At 37.2% G+C, this 19365-nt stretch overlaps 1 protein-coding gene across 7 annotated transcripts in view; it reads right to left on the bottom strand.

Moving 5' to 3' along the window:
• Positions 1-19365, bottom strand: part of FUT8 (fucosyltransferase 8) — a 306683-nt gene that overhangs the window by 281980 nt on the left and 5338 nt on the right. For 2 of the 7 annotated variants that reach the window (XM_070469493.1, XM_070469494.1), the window contains exon 2: positions 6467-6500. The exons of the other annotated variants lie outside the window; for them this stretch is intronic. The gene's annotated coding sequence lies outside the window, so the exon portion shown is untranslated. The remainder of the gene's footprint in view (positions 1-6466; positions 6501-19365) is intronic. 7 annotated transcript variants of the gene reach the window in all.

The following is a 19365-nucleotide window of genomic DNA, read 5'->3' as shown; positions in this document are numbered from 1 at the left end:
TGTGCAGAAAAGAAAGAAATGAGAGGGGAACCTACAGATTAAAAGGTTCAAAAGACATACCAAATTCAAAACTGAAATAGGTTAAGATTAAAGTGTACTATCCAGAAACACACACACACACACTCACACACACACACACACACACACACACACACACACACGGGTGATAAAACTATATATCACAAAAATCAAAATAATTGTTACTATTGAGAGGGAAACAGTTACAAGCTTCCAGGGTGGTGGCTATAATTGTGTTCGTTTATAAGACATTAAATAGACTTGTTCTGTGTGGTCTTTTCTTTGAATTTGTACTTTATTTTTACAATCATAATAATCTGTACATTTTGTTGTATAATAAATTGTAAAAAAAAAAAAAAGAAGAAGAAAGGAATTTTGAGTTTGACACAGTTGAAATTCCAACTCTATCACATTCCTGTTGTATGATCCTAGGCAAGTCATTTAATAACTCTATGCTTCAGTTTCCTCATGAGTGAAACAGAGAAAATAATAACCATAATACTGAGCAAAACATATAGTTAAAAATGTTTCACAAAGTGCTCACTGGACAGTGTTATGATTTCAGTAAATAATTACTACCTATTCAAAAATGTGGCACTGTACTGCTAGGTCAAATTCTTTGCACAGAATGATTATAGTACTAACTCTTTTGATATAAAAATTTTCCTTATTATCAGTCACTTCTTGTAAAATCCTTGAAAGTGAAAAAATCTAATAAAGAAAATGTCAAATGATACTTAACATAAGTTTATTTAGCCAGTACTTAGACCACATGCCTTATAAAGCAGACATGTATATAATTTGAGGGAACATAAATTCATTCCTCTTGGGCAAATACCTACTGGTGAGATTTCTGGGCCACATGTTAAGTGTATGTTTAATTTTATATAAGAAACTGCCAAGCTATGATCCAAAGTGGCTGTACAATTTTGCATTCCCATCAGCAACGTACAAGAGTTCCAGCTGCTTCACATCCCTGCCAGCTTGGTATTGTCAAAGTTTTGTGTCTTTGTTTTGTTTTGCCATTCTAAAAGGTACATAGCAGTATTTCTTTCTGGTTTTATGTTGCATTTCCCTAATGGCTAATAATGTTGAAATACTCAGGGTTTTTTTTTAAATATTATATTTAACTTGTCTTATTAAAGGACTATTTTTAATGTTTAGCACTCAGCCTGGTAATGGAATGAAACAGTTTTATAAACTAAACTAAGCTTGATGCAGAATCATTTACAATACTGAAAATTTCAAACTGGCCTCAAGAAAAAATAGAAAACTTATGTAGACATTTTTAATTCATTCAGTATAAAATGTATTCAAATAAAGTCAACTCAAATTTTTGGCAACTTTTTAATAAAAATTAAGAAAATTAAATAGCTTCTTTATCAATTTTCTGCTTCTCATCTTCCCAAAAATCCTTCCACAAAATAACCTAAGTGTAACAGTGTCACACAACATTTATTGAGTGCTTATTCTTATGCATGCAAATATTAATATGAAATAACCCTGTTCTCAAGCAGTTAATATTATTCATAATTTTAAAAAAATTAACTTTCTCATTTTTTAAATAGTCTTTCTCTTTTAGAATAGTTTTAAATTTAAAGAAAAATTCAGAAGATAACAGAGTTCCCATATACTGCCCTCCCATTCAATTTCCCCTAATAGTAATATCTTATATTAGTACGTCTGTCTGTCTGTCAAAGTCACTCAGTTGTGTCTAACTCTTTGCAACCCCATGGACTATACAGTCCATGGAATTCTCCAGGCCAGAATACTGGAGTGGGTAGCCTTTCCCTTCTCCAGGGGACCCTCCCAACCCAGGGATCGAACCCAGGTCTCCCACACTGCAGGCGGATTCTTTTACCAGCTGAGCCACAAGGGAAGCCCCGTATAGTACATTTGATAAAATTAATAAACAAATGCTGATGTATTATTATTAACTAAAGCCCATAGCTTATGCAGATTACCTAAACCTCTATTTCTTTTCCAGGATCCCAGTTAATATACCAAATTATATTTAGTTATCATATCTCTTTAGGTTTCTCCTGGCTATGACAGTTTTTCAAACATTCCTTCTTTTTAACAACGCAAGAGTTCTGAGATATTTTGTAGGTATGATACCTCTCTCAGTTTTATGCCATACTCAGTTTCAAACTTAAAAATTTTTATTTATTAAACAAATTTCATTGTCAACCAAAGCTTGGTTCAAATTTTTGAGTTACTAATAACATGTATATTTTTCTACAAATATATGAAAATATCCTAAGGTACAGTACTATAAACTGTAATTAAAATGACATCTACGTTTCAACAATCCCAATCTCTAACTGCATCACTAAAGTGTATAATAGGTCTCCATGTATGAAATAAGGAAGTAAACTGCCAAAATTATAATGAAAATTAGTTACCTGTCAATATACTGTCTCTGTAAAAAGTATCTTGCCACTTATCCAAGATATCATCTTAATTAAAAAAATGAATCACTTAAAATGTGTGAAAACACATTTCTTTCTGTATAACTTGCTCATTACATTCATTCACTTTTTTCTTCTTTTAAAGACAGATGTGGTTTGATTATGAAATATAGTTCCAGTTTTGTTACTTTGGGTCTAAAATAATTACAAGATTCAGTTGTTATAAATTGCTGATAAGGAAGTTTCTCCTCAATCTCATTTAGGTCAAGGGTACTTCTCATCTACAACAAAAGAGATCACTGGACTATGGTAAAATGTTCCCCTAATATGTATACTATCTCACTTCATGATTTTATTGATTCTTCATGGGCCCTAATGAACTCTTGTTAATACTTGTGACTTACATACTAATCACAAATGTCATAAAAATCTAAGAGTTGGTTGTTTTTTTAAAGGCCTTAAATCACCAGGGAAGTTAAGTCTTTCCCAGGGAGAAGGATTATGGATAGATGCATGCATGCATGAATCTTAAGGCAGTAGTTCAGAGAATTCAGTGAAGACACAGAAGTCACTTATGGTAACTAACTGACAACCTGGAAAGCTAGGTTTTATCAGGTGGAAGTAATACAGATAAAATATGTTGCAGTAAGTGCTAGTTATTCCAAATCTAACTAAATTCTGTCACAAAAAAACCACCAAAACAAAACTTTCTTTTCAACAAGTCAATAGCATAGGGAAAAATAGAGAGCCAGGCTATCCTAGTTTCAAAGAAACAAAACACATTACACAACCAATTATAGTAAGTAGTTTTTTTTTAAAGAAATTTAAAACAGATGTTACACAACCAATTATATTCACTGGACCATTTTGGGATCCTGCTTTAAACAAACCAAATGCAAAAGGACTTTTTGTACATAATTGGGGAGTACCAGTTAATTTTAAGAATTACAGTTAATTGTTTTTAAGTATAACAATGGCATTGCAATTATACTACAAAAAGAAATTCAAGTTTCATCCTAAAGTATTCATGGATAAAATAGCATGATTTCTGGAATTTTCATCAAGATATATCATCAAAAAAGGTGCTGAGGGAAGAGACAACAGGCCCAAAATGGAGTCATTTGTGCTAAGACCCACGTCCGCAAACCAAGACTTAATACCTAACCTAAAAACAATTTCAATCTCTCACAGGAATGCAGTCTTAAACAAGTCAATCTGGAATTTCTAGGTTGGCAGCAGAGAGATAATCCACCTGACACAACTCTTGAATTACCCCAAAGAAAGATAAGGCAACTCTGCTCTTTCTTTGTCCCTGTCCCTGTCCCTGTCCCCTTCTCCCATTTTGCTCAACTCTTCAGAGCTCCTTTCTATTTGCTAGATAGAATGGAATGCTGCCCAATTCATGAATCACTGAATAAAGCCAATCAAATTTTCAAATTTACTTAGCTGAATTTTGTTTTCTCACAAAGGATGGAGGTTGAAGTCAGATGATGTTACATGGGAATTCGATATAATCTCTGTTTTTGCAGTTTAAAGTTACAAATAGAATGAAAAAATAAGTTAAAACTTCAGTACAGAGAGATTAAGGTGACTTCCCTTTGAGCATTTTCATTTCTGTTGATATAACTGGGGCCCTAATACAATGTGTGCCATACAGTACTTTCTCAATAAACAAACATTTGATGAATATACTATTAAACTGCCTAACAAAGAGGAAGACAGATGTCTAAAACAATAAAAGTGTCCCTATTCAAAACAGGTGACATAAATTTCTAAGAAAATGTGCCTCTCTGTCAATACTTGTTGGGCAGCAATACCAACAAGTTTACAAGGAGGGTATTAGTGAGTTAGACATAATCACTGGAGTTGCTGGTAGCTAATTAACCAAACTGATCTATGTCAACCACCACTGGGGGGCAGACAAGAGGGGGTGGTGGTAATACTTAATGGCTACACATTATTTCGGGGGGAATTATATCTTTTTCAGTAGAAAATAAAATACCAGCAACTACATTTATACTTTCATTTATATACCAGTTTAAAAAATTTCTTTAAAACTAATTACAACTTAGGAAACCACATAACTAGCCCTCACAACTGCTTCTGATTGTAATCCTGTATCGGCGAAAAATATACCAAAAAATGTTGAAAGTAGAGACTTTGGGAATTTAAGAAATGCAAAAGTGAAATGGTACCAAAAGTTTAGCCACAGACGGAGAAGCAGGAGAAGGGGAGCTGCCTTAGGATGGAGGCTGGCGGCAGCAACTGGAGATAGTGCTAAATATCTAGGTTTTGTTAACTTGAAAAAAAGACAACGTGACAAGGTAGATCAAAGGGAAGAAAAGGCAGATGAAGAAAGGACATCTGAATGCAAATCTTCCTTCTCTAAGCTACAAAGTGACTAGAATGAAATATTACCTGAGAGAGAAGAAATGCAGAAAGAGAAGGACCTTTAATTCTGTCTCTTAAGCTATTTCTTACTCCTCCTCATATTGTTACCCAAAAAAAAAATCACTTGGAAAGTAACAAAACTGTGAGCCCAAAGAGTGTGACTCAAAGTTGTGAAACCTCCTTACTATACAGAAGTAGAAACCAACAAGTCTAACAGAAAACACCAAGGTAGAGAGATGGCTTAAAACCAAACCAAAAAACCAGCAAGCAAACAAACAAGATCACACAATGACTCTTTTTCTTCAGTTAAGACTTTTAAGTTACTTCCCAGGTCCAGAAACTCAACCTAAACTCCTTTCCATGCTCACTCTACTGCTTGGTAAACCTCTCTCTTTGTATCCAGAATCTCCCTGGTTCTGCTGGCTTGCTGTTTCAAGGATTTACTGTAGTCACCATGGAATCACAACAAGAAATTATAAAGTTTAGAAAAATCTTATAAAGTTCACTGGTACCTCAAATATCCTGACTTCACTGGACAGAACTAATGGTATCCAGAAGTATTCAGTCACATATCTTCTTGTCTCAAGTAAAGTGCATTTCTCAGTCCCTAAACAGTTGCTATATTTCAAAGTCTGTTTTTATAACACACTCATGATTACAGAAGGGGACGACAGAGGATGAGATGGTTGGATAGCACCACCGACTCAGTGGACATGAGTTTAAGCAATCTCTGGGAGCTGGTGATGGACAGGGAAGCCTGGCATGCTGCAGTCCATGGGGTCGCAAAGAGTTGGACACAACTGAGCAACTGAACTGAAATGACCCTGTGTCAGGTATTTTGCATGCATTACTGATCATTCTTATCACATCATCCACAAAAGGGAGATATTATCAATGCTGTTTTGCTGGGAAAAAAATGGCTTCAGAGAAGCCAGATAAGATACCCAAAGTCACTGTAAATGCTGTAAATGGAGGAGCTGAAAATTTGAAATAGGCCTTTCTATCTCCCAAGTCTGATCCATTAGCCATATTGCATGTAGGGCATTTCTTCAGAACCTGCTCCTGAACAAAATTTCATTTCAGGGAAACCCTGAAAAATTATTTTCAAATGCATCAGTTGATACTACTCAGATTTTCCACAGAAACTAATGACCAATAACTCAAAATAATAGCTGTAAATATATAGCCAGGACTGCTGCACTGCACAACTCCACAGAGCACTTTGTGTGTGTGTGTGTGTGTGTGTGTGTGTGTGTGTATGTGTGTGAATGGTGTCCTCTGGATTGTGTGATGTAGGAGCAATAACCCAAATGCTCATCAAAGGCCTTGTCAAAGCCATTTACTGTATGACTCTGGGAAAAAATGCAATCATTTTTTAAAAAACAAATACACATTCTCAGAATGTTAAAGAAATGCATTTTAAAGCACACATATACTCAACATCATGAGTCATTAGGAAAATACAAATTAAAAGCACAATGACATAAATCTATGAAAAGAGCTTAAAAAAAAACTGACAATACCAAGTGCTAGCAAGGATGAAGATCAACTGAAACTCACATACGTTGAACATGGGAATACAAATGGGTAAAGTCAACTTTAGAAAATATTTTGGCAGTTTCTTATAAAAGTAAACATACACTTACCATATGATTCGGCAATCCCACTCCTAGGTATTTACTGAAAGGAAATGAAAATTTATGTTCATACAAAGTTATTCTCAAATGTTTTCAGATGCTTTATTTATAACTGCCAAGAACTAGAAGCAACCCAAACTTCTAAACTGATGAATAAACTAAGCTTTCTGCCATTAGAGTGGTATCATCTGCTTATCTGAAGTTGTTGATATTTCTCCCAGCAATCTTGATTTCAGCTTGTGACTCATCCAACCAGTTATTTTGCATGATGTACATTACATAAAAGTTAAATAAGCAGGATGACAATATATAGCATTGGTGGACTCCTTTCCCAATTTCGAACCAGTCCATTGTTCCATGTTTGGTTCTAACTGTTGCTTCTTGACCCGCATACAGGTTTCTCAGGAGACAGATAAGTTTGTCTAGTATCCTATCTCTAAGAATTTTACACAGTTTGTTGGATCCACACAGTCAAAAGCTTTATAGTAGTCAATGAAGCAGAAGTAGATGTTTTTCTGGAATTCCCTTGCTCTCTCCATGATCCAACAAATGTTAACAATTTGATCTCTGGTTCCTCTGCCTTTTCTAAGCAGAGGATATACAACCCAGCTTGTACATCTGGAAGTTCTCGGTTCAGCTATTGCTGAAGCATAGCTTGAAGGATTTCGAGTATTACCTTGCTAGCATGTGAAATGAACACAACTGTATGGTATTAATAGTTTGAACTTTCTTTGGCATTGCCCTTGGAATTGAAATGAAAGCTGACCTTTTTCAGTCCTTTGGCCATTGCTGGAATCAACACTGCCGGGAGAAATATCAATAATCTCAGATATGCAGATGACAGCATTATGGCAGAAAGTGAAGAAGAACTAAAGAGCCTCTTGATGAAAGTGAAAATGAAAGAGAAGAGTGAAAAAGCTGGCTTAAAGCTCAACATTCAGAAAACAAAGATCATGGTATCTGGTCCCATCACTTCATGGCAAATAGATGGGGAACAGTGGAAACAGTGGCTGTCTTTATTTTTCTGGGCTCCAAAATCACTGCAGATGGTGATTGCAGTCATGAAATTAAGATGCTTACTCCTTGAAAGGAAAGTTATGACCAGCCTAGATAGCATATTAAAAAGCAGAAACATTACTTTGCCAACAAAGGTCCATCTTGTCAAGGATGTGGTTTTGCCAGTAGTCATGTGTGGATGTGAGAGCTGGACTATAAAGAAAGCTGAGCACAAAGAATTGATGCTTTTGAACTGTGGTATAGGAGAAGACTCGAGAGTCCCTTGGACTGCAAGGAGATCCAACCAGACCATCCTAAAGGAGATCAGTCCTGGGTGTTCATTGGAAGGACTGATGTTGAAGCTGAAACTCCTGTACTTTGGCCAGCTGATGCAAAGAACTGACTCACTGGAAAAGACCCTGATGTGCTGGGAAAGATTGAGGAAAGGAGGAGAAGAGGACAACAGAGGATGAGATGGTTGGATGGCACCACCGACTCAATGCAGATGAGTTTGAATAAACCCCAGGTGTTGGTGATGGACAGGGAGGTCTGGCATGCTGTGGTCCATGGAGTCACGAAGAGTCGGACACGACTAAGCGACTGAACTGAATTGAACTGGCCACTGCTGAGTTTTCCAAATTTGTGACATACTGACTGCAGCACTTTAACAGTATCATTTTGGGGGATTTAAAATAGCTCAGCTGGATTTCTGTCATCTCCACTAGCTTTGTTGGTAGTAATACTTCCTAAGGCCCATTTGACCTCACATTCCAGGACGTATAGTTCTAGGTGAATGACCACACCATCATGGTTATCCAAGTCATTAAGACCTCTTTTGTACAGTTCTTCTATTTTTGCTACCTCTTCTTAATCTCTTCTAGTTCAGTTCTTAAAATTTCTGTCCTTTATCATGCTCATCCTTGCATAAAATGTTCCCTTGATATCCCCAATTTTTTTGAAGACATCTCTAGTCTTTCCCATTCTATTGTTTTCCTCTATCCCTTTGCATTGTTCATTTAAGAAGGGCTTCTTATCTCTTCCTGTTATTCACTGGAACTCTCCATTCAGTCTTGTATATCTTCCCCTTTGCCCCTTGCCTTTCATGTTTCTTCTTCCCTCAGTTATTTGTAAAGCCTCCTCAGATAACCACTTTGTCTTCTTGCATTTCTTTTTCTTTGGGATGGTTTTGGTCATTGCCTCCTGTGCGGTGTTAAGAACCTCTATCCACAGTTCTTCAGACAGTAGACAGACCTGATCTGTCTACAAGATCTAATCCTTAGAATCTATTCATCACCTCCACTGTATAATAAGGGATTTGATTTAGGTCTTACCCAAATGGCCTGGTGGTTTTCCCTCATTTCTCCAATTTAAGCCTGAATTTTGCAATATGGAGCTCATGATCTGAGCCATAGTCAGCTTCTTGTTTTGCTGACTGTATACAGCTTCTCCATCATCAGTTGCAAAGAACACTGTTGCTGCTGTTTAGTCACTAAGTCGTGTCCAACTCTTTTGCAGCCCCATGGATGGGAGCCCTCTAGCTTCCTCTGTCCGTGGAATTCCCCAGGCAAGAATATTGGAGCGGGTTGCCATTTCCTTCTCCAAGGGATCTTCCCAACCCAGGGACTGAACCCGAGCCTCCTGCACTGGCAGGTGAGTTCTATGCCACTGAGCCACAAGGGAAGTAACCTGATTTCAGTATTGACATCTGGTGATGCCCATGTGCAGAGCTGTCTCTTGTACTGTTGAAAAGGGGTGTCTGCTATGACCAGCATGTTCTTTTAACAAAACTCTCTTGGCCTTTGCCCTGCTTCATTTGCCAAACTTGCCTGTTATTTCGGGTATCTCTTGACTTCCTACTTTTGCATTCTAATCCCCTATGATGAAAAGGGAATCTTTCCTTTTGGTATTAGTTCTAGAAGATGTTGTATGTAGGTCTGCACAGAACTCATCAACTTCAGCTTTTTTGGCATCAGGGGTTAGGGCATAGACTTGGATTACTGTGATGCTGCCTTGGAATGAGCTGAGATCACTGTGTTGTTTTTGAGGTTTCACCCAAGTACTGCATTTTGGACTCTTTTGTTGATTATGAGGACTACTCCATTTCTTCTAGAGGATTTTTCCCACAATAGTAGATATAATGGTCACCTGAATTAAATTTGCCCATTCTTGTCCATTTTAGTTCACTGATTTCTAAGATGTTGATGTTCAATCTTGCCATCTCCTGCTTGACCACATCTGGTTTACCTTTATTCATGGACCTAACATTCCACGTTCCATTGAATATTGTTCTTTAAATATCAGCCTTTATCTCACCAATAGATACAACCACCACTGAGTGTCATTTCCACTTTGGCACAGCCACTTCATTCTTTCTGAAGTTATTAGCAATTGCCCTCTGCTCTTCTTCAGCAACACACTGGACACCTTCCTTCCTCATCTTCAGCAAGGGTCTCATCTTCAGGTATCATATCAATTTGCCTTTTCTTACTGTTCATGGGGTTCTCTAGGCAAGAATCCTGGAACAGGTTGCCATTTCCTCCTCCAGTGGACCCCACTGTATCAGAACTCTTCACTATGACTAGTCCATCTTGGGTGATCCTGCATGGCATAGCTCATAGCATCACTGAGGTATGCAATCCCCTTAGTCATGACAAGGGTGTGATCCATGAAAGGGAACCCAAGGCATAGCACACAGTAAACTGTCAACTAATAATAGTTTCTTTCAACTTTAATCTGCTTCTCTCTCCTGTATATGCATTTTCCTTTCCCTGTATCTCCAACTCCCTTCCTTTCCTCCTCCTCGCTAATGATTATAGATGGTTTTTGCCTACTTCTCAGTCCTTCTCCCAATTCTCTGGTTTACAATATTCCCATCCTTTGGGGAACTGACCCTCTGCCATTTTATGTGATTCTGGTGACAATGACAATTCTCCAAGGACGGGTCCAATTACAGGCCTTCCTCCAGAAATTTAAGTTCTCAGTAGTCTGAGTTTACACATTTCTGTTGAAAAAAGCCTTTTAACATAAGCAGATAATAGGACCAACACAAAGAAAGAAGCCAAGAAATGGAGACAATCCAGAAGACATTTAAATTTTTGGACCTGGCTGTTCCTGGACTGCTGTACCCCCATTCTCAGTTCAGTCAGTTCAGTCGCCCAGTCGTGTCCGACTCTCTGTGACCCCATGTACCGCAGCAAGCCCTGTCCATCGCCAACTCCCAGAGTCCACCCAAACCTATGTCCATCGAGTCGGTGATGCCATCCAACCATCTAGTCCTCTGTCATCCCCTTCTCCTCCTGCCCTCAATGTTTCCCAGCATCACAGTCTTTTCCAATGAGTCAGTTCTTCGCATCAGGTGGCCAAAGTATTGGAGTTTCAGCTTCAGCATCAGTCCTTTCAATAACTATTCAGGACTGATTTCCTTTAGGATGGACTGGTTGGATCTCCTTGCAGTCCAAGGGACTCTCAAGAGTCTTCTCCAACACCACAGTTCAAAAGCATCAATTCTTTAGCACTCAGCTTTCTTTATAGTCCAACTCTCACATCCATACATGACTACTGGAAAAACCATAGCTTTGACTAGAAGGATCTGTGTTGGCAAAGTAATGTCTCTGTTTTTTAATATGCTGTCTAGGTTGTTCCTACTTGCAAAGTCAGAAAGTCACATTTTGGATTAACCATTTTAGAATTGTTGTTATTTTTAGTGTTGGCCATTTGAAAAGCACAAAACATTTTGCTTCTCTAAGGGAACAGAAATAGTAAATCATTTCTTTACTTGCTGTGACCTTCAGTTAATTTACTTTTTTTATTAGTGGCTATTAATATAAAGATATTACCAAGTCCTACTGTAGGGTAATCAAACATGTGTGGAAAGAGGCAAAAATAAAAGATAAAGCCATATGGAATTACATTTGACCCTTGAACAACACGCGGGGGTTAATCCAAGTGTAATTTATAGTCAGCCTTCTGTAACTGCTGTTCCTCCACATTCACAAATTCAATCAACCACAGACCTTATAGTAGTGTAGTATTTACTACTGAAAAATATAAAGTATACGTGGACCTGGACAGTTCCAACCTGAGTTGTTTAAGTCAACAGTAGACTAAAACAGCTGCCCACTGAAGATTTACATTCTAAGTGTCGGGGACCTTCAAGACAGCTTCTAGTCACCAGTGCAAATGGTATTCACTTTTCACCCCTTCACATTTTTACCATTCTGCTCACTCAAAGCTAGGTAATATAAGATATACATTATTTTGTGTCACTCTGGCTTTACATTATTCATTCTCTGAATCTTCAATATCTGAAGAAAGGCAACAGCATGTGCCAACAGGAAAAACACCCACATGCAGTAAGGATTAAAGCAAAAGTCTTATGAGTTGACAACATACAATAAACTTTGAATATGTCTTTCTTCAGTCTGCCTGCCTAGAATTTCCCTCCTTATTCTTTGGTGCTAAGCTTAAATGTCACTTTCTTTCCCTACTGATCACATCCGAGTAGAATCGCCTCTTCCTCCTCTCCCTCTATTACAGCAATTACAAAATTATAATTATTTATGTTAGCAGTGATGAGAACTTAAACTTCTGTAGTTAAAAAAAAGGAAACAGAATAGAGCAGATGAAGTACAGAAACACTGTAGTATCAGAATTCACAGCTTGACAATGGAAACGATCTGATGGGAAGGAAATTCAAAGATAACTCTGAGTTAAGTTTGGACAATGAGAGGGATGAGCCAATAATAGAGAAAGTGAAGTTAGAAAGAATAATACATTTTGGATGAGGGAAAATTCAGAACTGAGTACACTGACCTTGGTGGAATAACAAACAGGTGGCGCTCTCAAGCTGGAAACTGAAAGTTAAGCAGCTTCTGTGTGGGTGGGAGTTGTCTGAAAGAGGTATTCACTGAAGCTAAAAAACACTGTTAACATTAGAAGGAAAAAAGTCTAGATTAAGAAAAATGTATAAGGCTACATAAGTATATGTATAAGTGTAAGTATTAGCTATAAGTATAAGGCTAATATTAATAAAGAAGTTGACCTTGTGAATGAAAAGAAGAGTTGATAGAATATATAGGAGAACCAGAACTACTGAGTTATAAGGAAAATCAGGAAAAGGGATTCACACTGTCTAATCTGAAGAATTAAAAAGCTACAACTAATACTAGAAATGCCTCTGTTCGGCAGTTCGGAAGGTCATTAATAAAGACAAGGAGAATAGTTTTACTGAAAAAGAAGGTAGAAAAATTAAAACAAGAGACATACTGCTTTTTCTCTGGGTTGTGGGTAACACCAGGGGATGGAGGAAGTGGCAGAAAGAATAAGGAAAAGTGGTTTGGGGTTTTATTGTTGCTTTTTTTTTTTTTTTTTTAGGCCAGTAAAGATGCTGTTAGGAGAAACTGAAATTAAAATGATAAAGGAGTGAACTTAATGAACCTATATATTCTAAAGGTACTTGAACAAGCACAGCTTCATCTTGTCACAGAAAGCTCGACACTGAATTTTGTTTTTAATCTTGTGTGCTCAGTAGCTCAGTCATGCTCAGTTCTTTGTGACACCAAGGACAGTAGCCCACAAGGCTCCTCTGCCCATGGAATTTTCCAGGCAAGAATACTGCAGTGGGTTGCCATTTCCTTCTCCAGGGGATCTTTCCAATCCAGAGATCAAACCCGCATCTCCTACATTGCAGGCAGATTCTTCACCACTGAGCCACCAGGGAAGCCCCCGTTCTAAAGAGCAGCTGGGATACAAGTGGGCACGAAGTCGCCTAACGGACACATCCCTGACACCAAATGGTACAGGGGAGGGGAAATTACACAATTTACTGATAAAGAAAAGCAAAGCTAAGGAAGCCTCTGTTTGATGGTCTTAACTGTCTTACACTTTTTAAAAAAAAGCAAGTGAAATAACCTGCAAAGTCTGAGAGCAGTATACCGTTACAGGCTAGGAAAGAGGTAGCAAAGGTCTGAAACAGCCCCTGGAGGAAGTCAGTCAGAAAAGAACTGTTAAACAAATGTTAAGAATTTTGCAGCATCCTTTAAGAATTTATTAAAACTTAGAAATTAATCATTTTTATTGCTTTAATGTAGTTCCTAGTCGTGCTTGCTATTTTGCTTAAATATCAAAGTAGTACCTGATTATTCAACAAATCCCTAATAGCTATTTTCTTAAGGACAAGTATTTGAGAGAACTATATTTCCCTGGTGGTAAAGAATCTACCTGCAATGTGGGAGACCCCAGTCTGATCCCTCGGTCAGGAAGATGCCCAGGAGAAGGGCATGGCAAGCCACTCCAGTTTTCTTGCCTGGAGAATCCCAGGGACGGAGGAGCCTCAAGGACTTCAGCCCATGGTGTTGCAAAGAGTCAGACATGACTGAGCAACTAACACTTTCACTTTCTTTCATACAAAGAAAAAGAATTCTAAATGGAGAAATGGCTATACCTTCTGACAGCTGCTCACTTATTATGATTGAAAGTTAAAATTCTCTGAGAAAATATGAATGATGACTATCTTTAACATTTTGAAGCATCATACGTTACAGAAAGAAGTTTCCCCTTCCTTTACACTGAAATTTTTCCAATTACATAATTTATATTTAGGTATTTTATATGTGGGCTTTCCTGGTGGCTTAGATGATAAACAATCTGTCTATAATGCAGGAGACCCAGGTTCAGTCCCTGGGTGGGAAAGATCCCCTGGAGAAGGAAATGGCAACCCACTCCAGTATTCTTGCCTGGAGAATCCCATGGACAGAGGAGCCTGGTATGCTACAGTCCATGAGGTTGCAATTTCAGTGGGACATTTAAAAATACATGGTATGGCATATATTCAAAAGAATATTACTGTCATAAAAACAGTCACCTTAGAAAGCTTTTATTTATTCCTAGAATGCTGCCATTGCACAATAAGCTTTGGGATTCTACTTTTGGAACTCCTTTAAAGTCTTAACACAACCTTTATAATACTGTCAAAAGTGAAATATCTTCATTTAATATAGGTTTGATTTGGGGATTTTTTTGGTTATCATAAGATGATTTATCTAAAATAAAAATACCATTTCAAGCAAAAAGTGCAACCATAAAGCATGAACAAATTTTTTTAAGCTCCTCTAATGACACCATTAGTAAAATATATTTACAGCTACATTCCCCTCCTCTACAAGGCCTGCTTTGCAGGTCACCACTCATACATTGTACTATGTTGGATAAAAATAAAGGTTCAATCATTTTATAGCCATACTTCCTACTACTGCAGATGATATAAGAAGCTCTGATAGTTTCTAAGAGTCAAAATTAGTGAATATTTAAAAGTAGTCACAGCACTCTCATTTTTGAATTTAGCTAGTTGTTTTTCAACACCCTATCTTTAACTATACTATACCGAAAATTACACCCTTGGCATATACCTGATACCAGCCTACTCAGTCTGTGGTCTATACCTGCAACACATACGTATACACATGCACACCTCTAATTCTTAATTCCCTATATACATATTTCTTCCCTAATTTGAACCTCAATGTTATCTGTCAGCTCTGCCTCCAGATGAGCCCTAGGACAGTCTTCCCAACAGTAGCCACACATCTCCTTTGGCTCTTCTTCCTGGAGCCCAACTTGGCTCAAACGTAACTAAAAATGCTCTACTCCACTTTCTACTTCTAGAACAAAAAATAACTAAAAAGCATCATTTTTTCTTATGTTCCTAAGAAGCTTCCGTCACCTTTAAAGCCCTATCTCTGACAATTATTCAACTTTGCTTTTATTCTCTTCAAAAGTCTTAATTATTAACTCAGCAATTAAGACTATCCGTATTCTCAAAGTTGTACACATGAACTAAAAAAATGCCCAAGAAAAGGTTTAATCAGTCATCCTGATGCTTCAAGGCAGTCTCAGATTTGTCCAATGCTGAGTCACCTCTTAAGACCATAAGCCTTGTTTTTGATTCAGAAAAAACGTATATGGACAAAAAGTGTTAAGGGAAAGAGTTAAGGTATGCGCCAGGGAAAGGTCAGTGAATGTCTACCAAGGTGTGAAAACCAAAATAGAAGAAAATCAAAATAATTCACTTGACGGAGAAAGAAGCAGAGGCCCAGAGAGGGCAAAGGGCTGACCCAAGTTGGTATCTTTGGGTGGCAGACAGAACACTCCTATCCAGGTCTCCAGATTCCAAGCTCAAAGCTTTTCTACTTGATCCATTCTTAATCCATACTAAACGAAAGGAGCCAGTCACAAAAGACCATTTACTGCTCTTTTTACTGGTATGATTCCATTCATGTCTAATTTCTATAAATCGCAAAACTACAGAGACAAAATACAGACAAGTGGTTGCCTGGAGCTGAGGGCAGGAATGGGGGTCAGGCAAGAGGGCGCTTTTTGGAAGGCAAAAATGTTCTAAAATTGGATTGTGATAACTGCTGTATGACTATATTACTGTTGTTTAGTCACGAAGTCATGTCTGACTCTTGGCAACTCCATGGACTGTAGCCCACCAGGCTCCTCCGTCCATGGGATTCTCCAGACAAGAATACTGGAGCGAATTGCCATTTCCTTCTCCAGAGGGTCTTCCCGACCCAGGAACTGAACCACATCTCCTGCATGGGCAGGCAGATTCTATACCACTGAGACACCAACTATATAAATTTACTAAAATTTGAATGGTGAATTTTATGGTATATAAATTAAACTTCAGTCATTTCAGCTCAGTTGCTCAGTCGTTCAGTCATGTCTGACTCTTAGTGACCCCATGAACTGCAGCACGCCAGGCCTCCCTGTCCAATAAACTTCAATAAAGCAATCCAAAAAATTACTAAGAAAGAACTCAGATTTTAGCTTTACAACTGTGGAGCTCTCAGAAAATTTTATGTCAAAAAGGAGTACTAAAACATGAAGAAACCAGCCTTCTTCCAAACTTCAGATCCTTTTCCCTTCAGAATTTTCAAAAGTTAAATACCTTACTTTCTAACCTTATATTTGACATGGAAAGAGAAGGTGACAGGCACTGTGCAAATATACACAGAAAAAACATGCACGTTTCCTTCAGAAATACTTTAGTTGTTGATCATTATTTCCTTTTAGGTAGGATTCTGCACGGCTCTAAGTGAATATGCAGATAGTTATAGAACAGAGGATGTGCTGTTGTATCTGTTATCTAACAAACTGCTCCAAAACAGAATTCTTCGCTGATTTCATTTTCACCATTATAATTTGTGCCATTATAAGCATTAATAAGAGGAACCATTCCTAACTGTATATTAGCAAGTTTCTTTAGTTTATTATTTGTACATCCTTATTAGGTATACAACTCTTTAGCCTACTCAGCACAAGAAGCATAGTCCTCATTTACTTACAAATTAAAAATAACATTATATCATTCATTCTATGAATGCTTTACACCTGTAAGTATCAAGCTGGTAATCTACTGCTTGGATCTTAAAAACAAACAGTTCTAACTGGTGAAGGCCCAGATGTCCGTAATCATGTCAGAGGAAGCAGTCAGAATTACTCAGTAAATCTACCTTTCTCTGCACTGAGGCTTATTTCACCAATGCTAAAGAAAGACTTTTTGACTCAAGAGCTTCAATTACCACCTTCTAAACCCTAGAATTTCAATAACTTTCTAAAAGACAAAGAAAAATTTGAAATTTGCAAAAAGAAAACAAAATATTTACCCTGGCTTAAGTTCTAATTTTAAAGAATAGATTTTTCTCAAAATTACAACCTTTTGCCATTTGGTAACTGAATTAAGTAGTTATTCACAAAACTCAACACATACAAAAAAATTACAATCTCTACTGAATATATCTCTTTCAGGTACAAGTACAACTCCATATGTTAGAGAAATTGAATCGGTCAGATCTCTAATGACTAGGGCCCTAATAATCAAATATATACTTTCTCCTTGTGAATATTCCACAATAACTGACCTAAATCTGCTAAAACTACTCCCATGAAAGGAGAACATTACTGTCCATTTTTGTTTCAGAGCTGGTTCTCTTCAATGGACATAGGTTCCTATTGTTTGGGTTTGTTAGTTTTTTGGATTGTTTTTTTTTTTAACATTAAATTATTCCAATTAGGCAGATGAAGGAAGTAAAGAGACATTCTAAAAAGTAACTCCATGTAGTCAGAAACTCCATAGACAAAGACAGAAATAACAGAGAAGGCATAAGACTGCATTTCAAGAAATGGAAGAAGGGACTGCCAAGTATTTAGTAGTAAGCAGAACAATAATATGACTGACACAGGACTCCTAACAATGAACCAACACCTCCCATACCCCTTTTTATACAAAACCATTAATAAATGATTAATAATGAATTGGGATTCCCTGGTAGCTCAGCTGGTAAAGAATCCGCCTGCAAGGCAGGAGACCCCGGTTCAACTCCTGCGTTGGGAAGATCCGCTGGAGAAGGGATAGACTACCCACTGCAGTATTCTTGGGCTTCCCTTGTGGCTCCGCTGGTAGAGAATCTACCTGCAATGCAGGAGACCTGGGTTCCATCCCTGGGTTGGGAAGATCCCCTGGAGAAGGGAAAGGCTACCCACTCCAGTATTCTGGCCTGGAGAATTCCACAGACTGTATAGCCCATGGGGTCGCAAAGAATCGGGACACAACTGAGTGACTTTCAATGATTAAACCCACATCAAAAAAATAAATAAATAAATAAAAATAAACCCCACATCAACCTGAATTTCTTCCAGTCTCTTGCCTACTGCTGCAAAAGAGAATGAAGCCATTATAATAAACTTATTGTTAACATAAAAGCTAATGTTTTACCAGAAAATATTCTATGAACTCTAAGAAAGAAAAAAAAGAAATCCTGCAAAGCTGGCAAACTCCCACATTTTTCACCACTGTTGGAAAAGAAGACAGATGATAAACAGGGAGATTAAGGGAGAGGATGGAGTAGAAGAAAGTGAAGAAGAAATCCCCCTCACCTCTAAAGAAAGCAGGTTCATCACCCAGTACATCCCCTCTCTCAGCCTCCCACCCTTCACTGGTCCCAAGCTTACCTAAGGCTGAGACAATGAATGAAATAGAAAAGCTACACACTGTATTTTTCCACCTTTACTATTTATCAAGATATTACAATAAATTAATTTTTAAAACTATAAAAGTAATTTTAAAAGCAGCTTATGGAATATTAACTCATTTAATAACACTGCGATGCTTTTACAGTTTGATGATTTGTAAATACCACTTTTACTACAAATTTATTCTAAAGCTCTAGGTATTAAGGCATATTAAATGGCATTTATCTCATCTAAGGGATATAAACAGCCAGCCATAAATTAGTAAAAATTTAAAACTCATTCATGGTTAATTAACAGCTTTTAAAAAGAATAAGATTTACACAGACACAAAACAGGTTCATTTTAGTTATATATTTGGGGTAAATCAAACGAACAATCTTCCGTTTTCCCTTCACTTTTGTTCATTTACAAACAGAAAGCTACAGCATTTATAACTCACATGATGTAACACTTCTCATAACCGAGATGCTAAAATAAACATGAGCTTAATGTCCCATTTACATCAAAGATTAACATCAATAATTATTTATTTTCTAATATGAACCTTATTTACACCTACCAGGCACTGAGACTATGACAAGTAGCAACGTTAAGCCTGATCTTCTTAACGTAAATATGTTAAATCATGTTTATTCAGTTTATCCCTGAATTAGTTTAATTTCCAAAAAAAACCCAAAAGTTCTTAGATACAACAAATACAGGAGAGCATTTCAGGAGTGATTGTCAAAGCTTTATTCCAGTGCTTAAATGAAAAAGTTATACTATAGAACCAATACAAAAGAAAAGAGAATGATAGCAAAGGCAAGTTTGAATTACACCTGTTCTAGCATTATTTGTCAATTTGTCAATTTTTTTAAACTTAAAATTCAGCACATTTC

Source organism: Odocoileus virginianus, chromosome 6 (assembly GCF_023699985.2).
Source record: "Odocoileus virginianus isolate 20LAN1187 ecotype Illinois chromosome 6, Ovbor_1.2, whole genome shotgun sequence".
Lineage (NCBI taxonomy): Eukaryota > Metazoa > Chordata > Mammalia > Artiodactyla > Cervidae > Odocoileus > Odocoileus virginianus.
Note: the sequence above shows the minus strand (reverse complement) of the source record. Positions and strands in the feature narration are given on the sequence as shown.